Raw genomic sequence first — 12,522 nt, 5'->3', positions numbered from 1 at the left:
AGCACATGTCCTTGCAGTGACAAGGACTCAGGCTAAGAAGTGCCTTCCTTAACCAGTGGTGGATCTTGGAACAATAGACCAACCACAACTCAAGAGAAAGAGCAAGAGTGTTAAGGCTGTGCCTTCCCACTTGCCCCAGGTTGAGGATCAGACTTCACAGGAAGTTGATTCTGCAGTCCAAGAGGAGACTGTCTCTGAGGAACTTGAACCTGATCAGGTTGAGTTTCTGGGGACAGGGGGACCCTCAAGGGCCGACCTAGTGCAGGCCCAATTAGATTGCCCTTCTCTTGAACCCCTCAGACAGCAAGCTTCTGCTGTGGCTGCAGGGAATGCTCAAGGTACCCATAAAGTATATTGGGATGATGGGCTCCTTTACTCAGAGGCTAGAGACCCCAAGCCTGGTGCCACCAGGAGGTTGGTTATACCTTTGAAGTTTAGGGGCTTCCTTCTTACCTTGGCCCATGATATTCCCCTTGCAGGACACTTAGGCCTGAACAAGACTTCGGACAGGCTTGTCCCTCACTTTCACTGGCCTCATATGTCAGAAAATGTCAAGGAGTTTTATCGCTCCTGTGTCACTTGCCAAGCCAGTGGTAAGTCAGGTGGCACAACAAAGGCCCCCCTGATACCACTACCTGTGGTGGGGGTACCCTTTGAAAGAGTTGGAATAGACATTGTGGGTCCCATGGATCCTCAAACAGCATCTGGGCACAGATTTATACTGGTGGTAGTGTATCATGCCACCAGGTATCCAGAGGCAATTCCCCTGAGGACCACAACAGCACCTGTCGTGGCAAAGGCCCTTCTTGCAGTTTTCTCAAGAGTGGGTTTTTCAAAGGAGGTTCTTTCAGACAGAGGTACCAACTTCATGTCTGGATACTTAAAAGCAATGTGGAAGGAGTGTTGAGTAAACTACAAGTTTACCACACCCTATCACCCACAGTGCAATAGGCTTGTGGAGAGATTCAACAAGACCCTCAAGGGAATGATAAAAGGATTTCCAGAGAAGCTTAGGCGGAAATGGGACACCCTTTTACCCTGCTTGCTCTTTGCTTACAGAGAGGTCCCACAGAAGGGGGGTGGCTACAGCCCTTTTGAACTTTTGTTTGGCCACCCTGTGAGGGGTCCACTATGTTTGGTGAAGGAAGGATGGGAGTTACCTCTCAAAAAGCCTAAGCTGGATGTTGTGGACTATGTACTTGGTCTCCGCTCCAGGATGGCTGAGTATATGGAGAGAGCATCCAAAAACCTGGAGGCCAGTCAAGAATTACAGAAAGCTTGGCATGACCAAAAGGCTGTTCTGGTGGAGTACAAACCAGGGCAGATGGTGTGGGTGTTGGAGCCAATGGCCCCAGCAGCACTCCAGGACAAATGGACTGGACCTTACCCAATTGTTGAAAAGAAGGGAGAAGTCACCTATGTGGTTGACTTTGGAACCCCTAGGAGCCCCCACAGGGTGCTCCATGTAAATCGTTTGAAAGCATGTGTTGACAGGGAGGACATGAGTCTCCTCATGGCCACAGATGGGGATCAGGAGGAAGAGAGTGACCCTCTCCCAGACCTGCTTTCCCAGAACCCTGATGATGGTTCAGTTGATGGAGTAGCCTTGGCAGGCAGCCTCACTGAGCAGCAACAGGTGGACTGCAGACAGGTGTTGCAGGCCCACAGACATATGTTTTCACTCACACCCAGTCAAACTAACTGGTGCACCCATGAGGTGGACACTGGTGACAGTCTGCCTGTGAAGAATAAAATCTACAGGCAACCTGACCATGTCAGGGATTGTATAAAGGCTGAGGTGCAAAAGATGTTGGAGCTTGGAGTTATGTTATGTTATGTTAAGGGGGTGCTTGTAAAGCGCACTGTCACCATGGGTTTCCTGGCGCTGATTGGATGCTGAGGGAACAGAGGGATTTTAGCTAGATTGAGGGAAAAGCCAGGTTTTTAATGATTTACGGAATTGGATGAGAGTATTGGAAGTCTTGACTGGGGAAGGGAAAGAGTTCCAGAGTTTGGGGCCAAGGTATGCAAATCTCCGACCACCAGATCTACAAAGTTTGATGGGGGGGGCAGCCAGGAGGTGTAGGTGTGATGATCTGAGATTGCGAGGGGGACAGTAGGGCCAGATGAGAGATTTCAAGAAAGCAGGACAAGAACCGGAAAGAGATTTGAAAATAAGACAGCCAAGCTTAAAGGCTGCCCTCAGCCTGACAGGGAGCCAGTGCAACTCGATAAGGAGGGGTTTGGCAGACTGCCATTTCGGTATCCCGAGGGCCAGTCTCGCCGCCTGGTTTTGAATGATTTGCAGCCTATGGATGGAAGATTTAGGCAAACCATGGTAGATGGAATTTGATAAATCCAGGTGGGAGAGGACGAGGGCCATGATGACTTGCAGCAGGGCGTCTGGGGTGAGAAGGTAAGCCACCTTCCTGATCCTGCGCACCTGGAACATACAGGAGGAGACCACCGTCCCCACCTGAGGCCCAAGGGATAGTCCGGCGTCAATGGTGACCCCAAGACTTTTCACCGCGGCCACCAGGATAGGAGGGGGGCCAAGTTCTGCCGGCCAAAAATGCGAACCCCAGTGGGCAGAGCTCCTACCAGGAAGGAGGAGCTCCGTCTTTCCTGGGTTCAGTTTTAGTTGGTTCTGACACATCCACTGAAGGATATGGGACATGACTGCCTGGAAGTTAGAAATAGCAGAGGGAGAGTTTAGAGGAAAGATGAGTTGCAGGTCGTCCGCGTAATTAAAAACGGTGACGTCCCACTGCCTCAGAGAAAGAAGAAGGGGGCGAAGATAGAGATTGAAAAGAAGAGGGGATAGAGAGGAGCCCTGGGGGACCCCGCATGGCAGGTGCTCCCTAGGAGCCCTGAAAGTGCCTAGGCTGAGGGTCTGGGAGCTCCCGGTGAGAAAGGATTTGACCCATGCCAGTGCCAGGCCCTGGATGCCGGCCTGCTCGACACGGCGGAGAAGGATGTTGTGATCCACTGTGTCGAAGGCGGCCGACAGATCTAATAATACCAAGGCCTGGGGGGTCAGCTCCGTCTCTCAAGGCATCCAGGACGGCCAGGATCACAGTCTCCGTAGAGTGGCCGGGACGGAAGCCGGCCTGGTTAGCCTCGAGGAAGTTGGAGCTCTCGATGAACCCTGAGAGACAGGCGGTGACATGGGCTTCCAAAATTTTAGAGAAAAAAGGCAAGAGAGAAATAGGACGGTAGTTCGCCGGGACGGCAGGATCTGCTCCCAGCTTCTTCAACAGAGGCCCCAGGACGGCCTCCTTGAAGGAGCTGGGTACCGTCCCGGAAGAGAGAGAAGAGTTCAGCAAAGGAAGGATACAGTCAGGTAAAGAGTGGCAGATGTACGGGAGTATGGAAGGCGGACAGCGATCGTCAGGAGAACCAGACTTAATGCGGACGGCCAGAGTGCTTAGGGATGTGGGGTCTAAAAGAGGAAATTGAGTGAAGGAAAGAGGAGGAGTGACAGAGTCAGCGCCAGGAAGGGTGACCGGAATGGTATCCTTAATCATAACAATTTTTTGAATAAAGAAAGTGCTAAGTGCATTACAGGATTCCTGTGTGGGGACCTGGATCGGGAGTGTCCTGGGGTCAGAGGTGAATTCGTCGAGGACTTTGAAGATTTCCTTCGACTTACAGGGGGCTAAAATAATTTTCTCTGAGGCATAGGCTTTTTTGGCTGCAGAGATGGCTGATTTATACTTATTGCGGGCTGCTACATAAGTATCTCTGCTTGACGAGCAGTAGTCTCTTCTCCACTTGCGTTCTGATTGGCGGAGTTCCAGCTGTAAAGCTTTAAGTTGGGAGGTATACCATTTGTGAGAGTTACTGTGCCGGGACCGGGGGAATTTGATTAAGGGGGCAAAGATGTCGCTGGCTGACGTGAGCCAGTCAGAAATATGGCCGTCTAGCTCATTGATGCCATCAGAGAGCCCATGGACCAGCCCAGTGGTCCTTGTGCCAAAACCTCATACCAAAGATGAAAAGAGAGAAATGAGGTTTTGTGTGGACTACAGAGGTCTCAATGCTGTCACTAGGACAGATGCTCATCCAATTCCAAGAGCAGATGAGCTCATTGATAAATTGGCTTCTGCCAAGTTTTTGAGCACATTTGATTTGACAGCTGGCTACTGGCAGATCAGGTTAGCTGAAGAGTCAAAAGCCAAAACAGCATTCTCTACCCCTAGTGGACATTATCAGTTTGTGGTAATGCCCTTTGGTTTGAAGAATGCACCTGCCACCTTCCAAAGGTTGGTGAATCAAGTCCTTGCTGGGTTGGATGACTTTCGTGCAGCATATCTAGATGATATTGCTGTCTTAAGCTCCACCTGGGAGGATCACCTGATCCACCTGAAGAAGGTTCTGGAGGCCCTGCAAAAGGCAGGCCTGACTATCAAGGCTACTAAGTGGCAGATAGGGCAGAGCAAGGTTGTGTACCTGGGCCACCTAGTAGGTGGGGGTCAGGTTCAACCATTTTAGAGCAAAATCCAGACCATACGGGACTGGGCTCCTCCAACTACCCAGACACAAGTCAGAGCCTTCTTGGGCCTGACTGGGCATTATAGAAAGTTTGTGAAGAACTATGGGTCCATTGTGACACCATTAAATGACTTGACATCCAAGAAGATGCCAAAAAAGGTTCAGTGGACAGTTAGCTGTCAAAAGGCATTTGAAGACCTGAAGAAGGCCATGTGCTCTGCACCTATCCTGAAGAGTCCTGACTACTCCAAACAGTTCATTGTACAGACAGATGCTTCTGAGTTGGGGGTGGCAGCTGTGCTTTCACAACTGAATACAGATGGTCATGACCAGCCCATTGCTTTCATTAGCAGAAGGCTGACCCCCAGGGAGAAACGTTGGTCAGCTATTGAGAGGGAGGCCTTTGCTGTGGTTTGGGCCCTGAAGAAGTTGAGGCCATACTTGTTTGGAACTCACTTCCTAATTCATACAGACCATAAGCCCCTCTTGTGGCTAAATCAGATGAAGGGTGAAAACCCCAAACTACTCAGGTGGTCCATTTTCCTACAGGGGATGGACTTTACAGTGGAGCACCGCCCAGGGACTGACCATGGTAATGCAGATGGTCTCTCCAGGTACTTACACTTAGAACATGAAGACTTATCTGGTCAAAGTTAAGTTTAATGTCCCTGCGTTTGGGGGGGGGGGGGTTGTGTAGGAGAGTAGGGTCTATATCCTATGGTCACCTCAAATTTTGGCTTTTTGCTTCACTGGTTTTCGACTTACTGAGGCTGTGGGACTGATAATTAGACCCACAGACTGCTGTTCTCTCTCTAAATTCACATACATGTACTATAGGTACATAAACCAATTGGAACTGGACTCCTTGTCAGCCCCTGTACCATGCACTATAGGTGCTCAGGGCATAGGTGCCACCAAGGCCTACCAGGGGCTGCAGCATAGCTTTTGCCACCCCTGGCTGGTTCTTAAATTGACACAACTGGTTCATCACTCAGCTGGGGCAAGTTGGTGTAGTCACCCCTTGCTTAGATATAGTATCCCTACATCTAAACCTATATCTGGACACATATAAAGCTGTGAGCCACTCCTATGGAAGGCCTTATCAATCCTGGAGGCAGAGTGCATGGTTTAATGTGAGATGGTGCTCTAGCATGCGCTGAGCCTGTCTGCAGCTGTCGGGAACAACTCCCTAAGCTGATCCGGGATAATGCCATACCATATACTATTAAGTGCATTATATTCCTCGCGGTTATATAGAAACTTTGGTTTGGCTTTATCAAAACATGTTGTGTAAGGTGTCATACGATTTGGAATACTATCCCCTCGACAGTCCTGTCGACAGGGTTAGCATTCCACCCCTCTAGAGGGAGAAGACATGTTACTTTACTGAAACGCGGTTGATTTTTAAAAGAGCCTCAGATCCACAAAATGGATGCTTCTGCCACAGACACAAGTCTGACCTCCTGCTGCTGACCGAAACTCAACCGAGGAGGCCTGGACAAAGGCTTTCCTGTCGCAGGGAGGTGTTACACCACCCCAGACAGGAGATAGTAGATTGTAGCAGGGAGGTTTGAAAGAAACCAGACACTGCCTGGGGAGCACAAGGCTTCCCCTTGCATAATCTGGCCAAACCGGTCCTGGGGCACACCAGCCCCAGTCCCAGCGCGGCCTGGATCAAAGGGAAAGGGGTGTATCCACCCCTTCCCGGGTACCACCCATAGGAAGGGACCTAGCAGGTAATTCAGCCCCCTAGATTGGTATAAGAATGGGAGCAGTGCTAACGCATTCAGATTATCCTGATGAAACATTTGAAACAAAACTCTGGACCCTTCCACATCCTACTCGACGTATAAGACTGAAGAATCTCCCTTGTGGTCAAGGAGTGACCACCCTGTGCAAACAGGCACCATCCAGCACCTCAATGTCTGCTTTGTTGCAGTTCCTGCCAGAACTCGAGCAACAGAGATCAATGAGATCAAGCTTGCCTGCCTTCAACCAGCCCGATCCACAGTCCCTGCAGAGCTGAGACCCGTGGAGGCGACCGGAAGCGTGGGGCACGTCATCTTGAAAAGACTACGAGCCGCTGACCGTGCAGCCCACGAGTGACCCTCGAAGCTGTACAACCGGGTTTGAGAAGCCCCAGCCCTGAGCAACTTTTGCACCAAAGCTCACCCCTCTACACTCATCGAGTGCTGCGTGGGGCCCTTCTGCTTCTTTTGGCTCAACACGTTGGCCCGGTCAGTTGCCCGCTAGCTTGTGACCCCTGTGCCAACGAAACTTGAAATCCGACTTGTGATTCTGGTTGCTCCAGACTTGCACCCATTCCTCTGAAAAGGAGCACCCACTCTGACCCTCCTGGTCTGAGTTAGAAGCAATCTTCCAGTCCTACGTGGATTGCTCTTGCCAAGTGTTGTTTGCTCCGATCTTGAAGCCAACAGCGCCGACGGTGAGAGCCTTTGTGGGACAGCTCGTGACCCGCTCCTGGACGTTGCAGATGCCCTAGAGCCCACGTGGCAGTGGAGAGAAGCTCCTCAACAACCACCCGATTGCGTCCGAAATTGACTGGTTCCGTCCTGGTTCCACCCTGGTCACTGCTGAGTGACCCAGACTCTGTCCCCTCTGCGTTCAGGTACTCTACAACTCTGATCCACCCTTGGATCACACCGGACACTTCTCCTTCACATCGCCTGCAGCATCTTCAGCTTCAAGCACCAACAACCTGCGTGACGAAACCCGACTCAACTTCGACCCTATGCACCCGCTTCCTGTGGGTGAGGTAACTCAACAACACCGGTGTTCCCACACTGGTACACACCTCTAGTGTATGTGTCTTGAATTTCGTCCTTCTAGGTTCAGCGGAAGTCTCCTTAAACAGTAACTCTATAACTTTTACGCACCATTGACTTTGCATTGGTGCATGCGTGTGCTTTAAGCGCTGCAACCGAATCCCGCGGGCTTTTCCCGACTTCAGCATTGCTAGTTCTGACTGCTCCCAGCGATTCCCTAGGCCCTAGGCCTAACCATTGTTCAATTGGTATCTCTTATACCACTTTCTTAATATATGGCTTGAGTGGCCACCCGCCTTCATCCATAATTGTGCAACTTATATATGTTTAACTGTGCTTTTGTTTAACGCTTGTGCCCCTTTGCTCATAAAGAGTACTGGGGATTATTTTAGTAATAAATGCATATATTTTTATAATATATACTTGTGTGGTGTCCTTTCATTTGGTATTGAAGTATTGTGATTGGTAAAACAGCTTGCTTAACACGACCTCTTGAGTTAAACCTTTAAGGCTGCTTAGTCCATGCTACCACTAGGATAGCTTGTCTAATAAGGTTGACTTACAACCAGACACCATAAGGGATTGTTTGGACTGATACAAGGTGGTTCCAGAATTGGAAACATCATATATCAGGCCAACTTCTCACAGTCTTCTTTCTTATGCAGAAGAAATGAACTGCATAATCGTAATACTGGTTGCAAAATATAAGGCGTACAGTATGAAGAGTATTATAAAATAATACTGTAAAAGCATGATATGGTTTCTAAGCCATAATGTACATAGAATACATACATTAATAAATAAATACTAAAAGTACTCAACTGGTGCTTCTAAAATACGCCTACCCCGGTGTACCTAACCTAGGTCTAGTACGAGGAGAGAAGTAAGTGAGGTGTAGCTTAAGTTTAGTATTTTTTGCCAAGAATCTATCCAATAATTATCTAAGGGTCTAATCGGCTCTGTACCTTGGTTTTAGAATGAAGGAGGTCTTGTATCTCTTTCTCGGGACTCGATTTCCCCGCAACCCGCAAGGGTAGCCTGGAAACACTGGAGCTGGATTTCTCAGCAAGAGAAAAGACAGTGTCTCTCTCAGTGCGTCTGCTGGAGGGTCGGCTTCCTTCGGCACTTGCTACGGCGAGATGTGTTGGGCAAGTAAATAGTCGAACTGCTCCAAACCACTGTGTGTTTGCCTGGGCAAATGTGGGCATATTTATACCTTAAAGGTGCCGAGATTGACGTAAGGCTGGACATAATAACGCCATCAAAGACTTAGTTCTTTGAAAACTCCATGATTTCTTGGATAAAATAATATTTAAGCAAGGGGAAGTCCCTGACTGCTGAAGGCGGGTTTTTCCAAGAAATTGTTGCGGATTTTCAGAACTAGTGGAAGTAGCCATGCCGTATTTGGACTGCATGGGCTAAGTCTAAATATGGTTGTGATTTATATGCCTATATAAGGATAGGGTGATTAATACCTATATATGGGCATGAATCGTTAAAATTACACTAGGGTCCTAAATTCATATACAACACCCTCTCCACTTTATTAAGTTCAACATTACTAAATTATAAGTACTGAAACATATCTAAAGCATGTGTTTACAGTCCTACCCAAAATACAAAATTTGCATCTGAAAAGGCTGTACACGAAATGAGCATTAACTGTATGCTTCTGAGAAAAGTGTTTACATATATGATATATAGCATGAAATGATTAATGCTAACCTAATGAATCACAAAAATTTCATTTATGAAACGGTTCTTAAGTACAGAAAAAAGGTCGATACCATCTCATAGCATAATATATAAACTGTTTTGGTTTTTAGAACAAGGCCAAATATTGTCTCTAGGAAGTGTTCAAAAGAATTCTTGTTCTCTAAGAATAGTTCTACTTTAAGCAGATAATTCAGTGCCTAAGAAAAAAAACAATTCTATTTTGGATAAGTTCAAATTGAATCATAGAGAAATAGAGCTCCCAATTGAGAATGTTTGTTTTGAAAAAGCGAAGGCCGGATTTCAGAGTACATGGAACGCTGTGTTCAAGATTCAAAAGTTATTCTCGGTGTCAGGAGAAAACATCAGATCGTCTAGGCTGGCAAAGAAACCGTCTAGGCGAAAGTAGTAGCAGGCAAAAGTGGAACTACTTCAGTCAGTAGATCAAATGTGCATGATGAGAAGCAACGCCGTCAGCGTTAGTCGCATTAGTAATGTTCGCAGTAGGGGGTACCTGTCTGCCTTTTGTTCCATGTATCTCACCCTCAGTTAGACTTGCCGGTGAGACCTCAATGAATGCCGTCATCATGATTGGTAGCCTTTTGGGGCAACAGGATGCATGAGTCGTTACCGGACCTAGCATGGCGTCAACATCCGATGGCAGTACTGATGGAAGTTTTAAGACAAATGTCCAACACGCATTCTTCTCCGCAAAGCAGGCATCAAATAACAGGTAAGATGCAATCTTGCCAGATTGGTCGGAACGAAAGAAACCAAGTGGTATTCAGATCTCTTAAACGTGCCAAGCCAAGAATTTGTGTGATCCTGTCACAATACCGCATGGCTACGAGAGCTTGTTCCATGGCGGTCTGGGTATCGTTGGTGACTGGACTTGCCATATTGGAGCAGAATAAACAAAAATAGAATTCCTGCTACGAGTCCCAAAATGAGAGGCAGGCCGCCAAACACAGAGTGCACAAAATTTGGAAAAATGCTGAGGACTTCTTCAAAGGGTGCTAACAGTCCCGAAAAAATCGTCTTAAATACATGTGCGATGCCACTGGTATCAGACATGTTTAAGATTTGATCTAACATTTCTGCGAAATGTACTGGGCAGTTTGTTGATAATAATGCATGTATCTCTGCAGAAGTCCTTGCAACTTGCAGATCATAAGTTTCTCTAGACGAGGTCAGTGGCACAGTTTTTTGCAAAAGAATGGCTTTCATTCTGCTTAAAGTATCAATGTGTATAGAAGATATATTCAGTGAAGGCCATAACTCAGACTCCCTGTCTGTATTGCTTTTTGGAAACAATACTTGCAAACAACAAGTTACCCTGGCTGACACACTAACTAGATAGGCTTTTCCTGGCAACATGCCACAACAGCTGTGATCATTCAACATTATGTAGCTACCATTGGATAGCTGCCTAAAAACTGGATATATTACTGCTGCTGGTGAACAGTGCAGGTGGCAAGAAAGGTTAATTAATACCTTGAGACAAAAGTGTACAGCTTAGCGAGTTCTTACAATTTTTACCACTAAGAAATACTTCCTTTTCCCCACTCCAACATTTGTGTGTGTATGGTAAATTCCAGATCGAATTAATGTATTCTTTACCCAACTTTTCATACATACCTGCTGGTATGTGCTGTAGACAATACTGAAATTGGAAAATCGTCACTGGTATAGTGATGGTGCCATGTATTATCCATTCCACGACTGGTTTCTCAGAAACAGTTAATGGTAATCTTTCAAGTTTTTCTATGCTCAGCACCGTATAGTCTGCTCCTCTTTGTGCCAAAGAAGATTTGTTTATCTGTAAGGTTAAAGACAGTAAACAATGACATAGTGTTGATTAGACACCATGGCACGTAGCCTGAACGCAGATTTTGTAACGTCCATCCTAGCAGCCTTATAGAACGTAACTAAGACTGGCCATGTTGTAACATTAGCAAGTCCTGCTCTATTATGTCAATGACAGATGATACAATGCTGTCCAAAGAATAAATTCTGGAGGACAGAGTCGTTAACACATTATCCACTACAGAGAGAGCTTTCTCTAAATTAATACAATAAATTTCTCGTATTCTTTCTGTAGTTTCCATTTGCGTGACTTTCCATGCTTCATTGTAAGCAGCGTATTTACGGGCGTATATGAAACGTTTTTGACGCGGTTTACGAGGTCCAAGCAAGAAGTCTCGTAAACCAACGCCTTCTTTAAGTAAAGTTAAGTGTTGTTTAATTTCTGGAAGTGTGGATTTCTGTAGCCACTCAAGGCATAGCTTTCCTACACTATAAGTTGTTACTATCCCTGGATGTTGTCTCTGGGAATATCTTGGATCTGGCCTATTCACTGTGAACCCTTGTGTTTTGTTCAGGAATCTATCTTGACAGTGATTCGTGTCTGTGGGCCAGATTAACCATTTTTTCCAATCAGAATTAGTTCTGTTCTGTTTTAAAATATGGGATACGTCTACCTCCTCATCCACAGTGTTATTACCTTTAGGTGAGGGCTTAGGTATGGACGGTTTGTTTAAATCTTTTATCTTAGCCAAGATAAGATGTTTGTTGCAATGTATCATTTAAAAACATTATTTGTTCTGGGATAATGCAGGCTCTGAATAAGGCTTCTAAACCTTGCACCTGCCAGTCTTTTGTGCCCCAGACCGTTTTTCTCTCAATGTTGTCTTTCCAAAAGTTAAAACCTAATGTAGACAGCTGAGCATAAAAGTTTTCAGAATAAATTTGTTTAATATTGGTCAACATGTTTTTCATTCCTGTCCTATTCAAATTTTTGAAATAAAACGTTTCTGGATTTGTGACATTAAAACCTGAGAAGTATGGAAACTTTTCATAAAATATTTTCGGGCTGCCCTTTGGCGGCGTTGGACAATGTTCCCATTGATGTAAGTAAAAACATTTCTAGGATTTGCTGATTTGTGCAAATAATGGTGACCATAATGATTAAAACAATACATTTGTTCATAATCTGATAAACCTTCTAAATATTCATGTTTTATGAATTTAGCTGACATTTCTAAATCTGTCATTATATTATTAACAGTTTCAAAGTCCCAATCTGCAGAAAATGTGCTGGGTGAAACAAACTCACTTAAAGAAACCTTAAACTGGTGTGGAATCCTCAACAGTTCCATCTGGCCATAAATGTCATAATCAGTTGTGTTCCATGCTATACCACCAGGTATAGGAACGGCTGTGATGTTCACTGATGACAGGTCACTTCTCTCACGATGAGATGATTTGTGAGGTTTCAGCAGCAAGTTGATGTTCTTACTTGCTGTGTCAATTGTACTGTACTTTCCATCTATCATTTTTCCCAAACTTAAAACAAGAATGAGCCAAAGTAGGAGAAAAAGTAGACCTAACACAATCCAAAATTCAACCCATGGTGAAACCAGATATGTACTTTCAAGCTGATGAATGAGCTCTGTGATTTTTTCTTTGAAACATTTATTTGCTGGCGTAGTTTCAGGTTCACTGGGATCCTCAGAAAATGTATCAAAGT

This window comes from Lissotriton vulgaris, chromosome 2_1 (genome assembly GCF_964263255.1).
Source record: "Lissotriton vulgaris chromosome 2_1, aLisVul1.2, whole genome shotgun sequence".
NCBI lineage: Eukaryota > Metazoa > Chordata > Amphibia > Caudata > Salamandridae > Lissotriton > Lissotriton vulgaris.
This window is presented reverse-complemented; position numbering follows the sequence as displayed.